At 52.1% G+C, this 4,202-nt stretch overlaps 1 pseudogene; it reads right to left on the bottom strand.

Annotated features, from left to right (window-relative positions):
- Window positions 1-269: 269 nt before the first annotated feature.
- On the bottom strand, window positions 270-3,458 carry LOC147964959 (uncharacterized; annotated as a pseudogene).
- Window positions 3,459-4,202: the final 744 nt, after the last annotated feature.

Genomic DNA, 4,202 nt, shown 5'->3' with positions numbered 1-4,202 from the left:
GCTGGTTGTTTATGTTAGTTGTGTTCTCCAAGAGTTATTCAGGGTTCGTGTAAGTTTAATTGTATGTTTGTTTTTTGTCGCAATGTGTTTGGTTTCCATCTTCATATGTACTTTCATGTGGTTGGTTTTAACTCTTGTTTTTTTGGTTTGATCATTCCGGTCTTGTTAATTCCATGTGAGATAGATGATGTGCGTGTCTTTATAATGAAGGTACAAACGGTTATGCATCAATAATGCATATATTTTAGGATCCTCAACCACTAGAAAAGTTGGCCTAAAGTACCTAGCAAAATCATCTACTTTCCATCCAAAACGGAGAGCATGCTCACATGGTGATGGCGTCGGCCAGGGCCGTATGTCAGCAGGTGCAACCGGAGCGGTTGAACAGGGCCCCAAAAATTGAAGGGCCCCCAGCTGCAGGTAATTAAGGTGTTAAACAAAGCATTAATTGGAGTAAAAAATGATGGAAATGTCGGACCCCAAGGCAGCTGCTTCTCCCTCCAATCCATCACCTCTCTCTCTCCAAATGCGTTGCAGCTATTCCAAAAAATCAATTTCACAGGCCCCAAATTAACTCATGGACCCATCGTTTCCTCCTCATATTGATTCTTTTCCAATTCTCCTCGGGACTAATGCTTCACGATTTCCCAAAAGAAAGGCATTAGTGGCAGCAAACTGGCGTGGTCATGTACTCCAATCTTCTATATATTGGGGAGTTTTCCTCTCAATTCTCATATGCTCTTGTACATCATTTTTGAGGCCCTATAGCGATTGGAGTTGCCCCTTGCACTGCTTTGTGGCTGACCTACAATGAACCATCCGAGCTTCATTTGCAGTCTCCTATGATCAAAACCTACAGAGTCCTGGTAAGGCTGTGGCAGTTCTCGGCACCCTATTCTTTTATTAGTTTATAAATAGACTAGTACATCCAGTGGTGTAATTCTTTCTTGAACCTGTGCATCTGGTGGTGTAATTCTATATGAACATTATATTCTGCAATGAGAACACACTATATATTTTAATCCGCCCTTTCAAATGTCAGGGCCTAAATTTTGATTCGCTCCGGGCCTCTGATTTTCTAGGTACGGCCCTGGCGTCGGCAGTTGGCACACACCTTGGATATCTTATGGAGTTCATGGTCGAGCTGCAAAGAATGAATGAACCAAGGTTGCTCCGAGCAGACCTGATCTGCTCCTCGAGCATGGAAACAGGTTCGGGTCTCCAGGTCTCACACTTTTCCTCGCCACCTCCTGCTGCATCAACTCGCTCTTTTGCGCCTCCGGCTCCGATCCATCTTCCTCTCGGCCTTCACGCTGTACATGTACAAGGCAAGGCCCATTGGGAGTGGCCGAGCAGGTGGTCGATGTCGTGCATTGCCACCGATTACAGGTCGACGGCCGCGTTCCGCGTCCAGGGACGCGCACGACATGTTACCGCTGAGATCCGCGAGAAGGGCTACCAGAGGTTCGGCGTCCCGATGCGGCGGCACACCCTGGCCATCGCCATTACTACAGAGCGGTCGGGCCCTGCCGGCGGAGGGAAGGAGCCGATGTGCCGCTTGCACGAGAAGGTCCAGCGCTTGTGCCGGTGCTCGCGGTCAACGACGGCCTGGTCATGGGAGTGAGACGCGGCCTTGCCGTCGGCGTCTCTGGCCTGGCCGACGCCGGAGCTCCCCACGCGCTTCCTCTTCGCGTCGGGCATGGTAGCGAGGGAGTAGCTGCCCTAGTCCACGTAATGCGCGCACCAGGGGGGCACAACAGCACCGTCCACGTCCATGGCATGGCCACATCGAGCTGGAGCACCTTCAAGAAGATGTCCAGGTCGACACCCGGGCCGGCGAGCGATCGAGAGCGTGTTGATGACGTTCGTGAGGTGGTCGACCTCCCCGCTGCAGAGGATCAGGGTTTTGACGCATGCGTGGAATTTCTTGGCCGACTTGACGACGTCGGAGGGGTCGCTCGCGGCGTTGAGCACCTCCTGCCCCCGCAGTGCCTCCTTCCGCGGCAGCTGCATCCAGGTGGAACCGGAACCGTCCATCGATAGGCGAGAAGGCCCGCGCAAGCGTGCCCATAAGCCCGCCGAATGCCCCGCCATCATGCGGACGCCGGCATGGAACCCGGTCGTGATTTCGACTTCATACGCGTACGCCGTCTCCACGAAGCTTAGTGTTGTCGTTGCCGCCCACCATACGAACGTGGCCACAAACACCTTCATCGGCGTCGCCCGATTGATGGTCTCATCCCCTTTTGCTCGTTTATCAACACGATATGAAAACAAAGTTAATCCTCGCCATCGTCACGATGCGATGGCAGGTGCCCCTTGCTCGCCCTAGTGCACCGCGACGGCCTATGCAACCCGTCGAGGTAACACGCCGTACTCGTCCTCGCGGCATGGGACGGTGGGCGAGCAGAATTTGCAGCGTCGCTTCTTGCAGGACAACGATGCAGGAGAGTCGGAGGTGGTGTGGGACGTCTCCGAGGGCAGCGGCGAGGACTTCGTGATCACCACGAACCATGAGAGCACAAAGCAGCCAACTACAACCGTGATCCATGAAGCAAATCCACACCAAATCTTTCTATTTATAGGGCGATAACCGACCATGCACAAATTAAGCGGTCGTTGATCTAGAAAGCACCTATTAAGCGGCGAACGATCCAGAAGGAACCAATCAAGCGGTGGGTAAAAATAGCAGCCAAACAATAGAACATTGACACATCAACACAACAGCAATACGTGGCATAACTTAGAGAAGACAGTGGGAAAAACAAATCAAAACCATCTAACCCAAGCGGCCATCCGGAATACACGGGATACAAATCATGGCATGCACGTAGTCCCATCACGCAGCGTAATTATATCATGCATGCAACCCCAGATGCCATACACATGATCAGAAAATCGTGGCAAACCAGCGCATGCATGCTGCCAAAAATCCTGCAGCTCCTGACATCCCAGATAAGAACAACGTTTGACCCAGCAAGCAAATCCCAAAGAGATCCTAGCAGATAGCGGCCTCGGCCAACAGCAGCAAAGCTCGACAGTGACAGGACAACCGGACCAACAGCGGCCAATCAAAAACGCAAGAGCGGCACAGATCGACAGCGATAGGACATCTGGGTAAACAGCGACCAACCAAAAAGCCGAAGAATCATCGAAGCAAAAAGACCTGTCAGGACGCGAACTTCACCGCAAGAACTGGCCCACACCCAGCAAAAATACTAAACGAACCAAACCAACCTGCACACACGTTCAAAAATTTGAAATGAAACACCGAATCCACAAAGCAATTCTACACCGCCAGGTACCAAAATAATACCACGTGGCACATACAAGATTCACCATGGGTCTTTTTCATACAAATGGATCAATCTCACGGCAAAAACCTTGCATGGAATAGAGGCTTGGGTATTTCTCCGGCGATCGAATCGTTCGGTCCCATGTAACCAATTGATCCTCTTGTTTCCTAGCTTCCAAGTCTGGCGAATATATATACCAAGAACAACTCACTGCTGTTTCAGGCAAAGAACAGCCAAGATGCGTGCTTGAGATCCGATCGTGCAACTCTCATTCTCCTTCACCTTACGAGAATGTTAGCGTGACGACACCATCGGCGGGCGTGCTCCTAATGCTACTGGACGACATAAAGACGAAGTCATTGGGCGAGCACCGGACGGCGGCAGGTGATACACATCATGTTCGTGGGCATGGACGACATGGACCTCTTACCCAAACATGGTCGGTTCTCGAATGCCTCCCACTCCATCAACGCCACGTCTTAGTACGCTCAAGACAGCCTCGGCCAATTTGCCCACGTCGACTGACCTCCTCGACCCTGGCTCCCCTGTCTCCATCGTGGTCAGGGCGCCTTCTCCCTAGCCGTCACTCGCTCGTCATGGTTGCGCATGTCAACGCCCCTGACAAGCAGGACCCGCAGGGCAGCGGCCACTCCAGCCAAAGTCAGGCGGCCCAACTCGCGTACCAGCGGGCCAGAATGGAACGCACTGAAGCCCACCTCATCACTACAAGTATCGTGTGGTCAGGAGAGGGCCGGCATCCAATGGATCAAGGACGACGACGGCTACCACTTCCCTTACGAACCCTAGAGCTACTCTGTTCTTCCCATTCGAGAGCACCGCTCCCCTGTAATTGAATTTGTATTAGCTACTACTTCAGAGAGCAATATAGATCGATCCTCTTCATAC

The sequence above is a fragment of the Triticum urartu genome, chromosome 6A, assembly GCF_056163025.1.
Source record: "Triticum urartu cultivar PI428250 chromosome 6A, HENAU_Tu73, whole genome shotgun sequence".
In the NCBI taxonomy this organism is placed as follows: Eukaryota; Viridiplantae; Streptophyta; class Magnoliopsida; order Poales; family Poaceae; genus Triticum; species Triticum urartu.
This window is presented reverse-complemented; position numbering and strand designations above follow the sequence as displayed.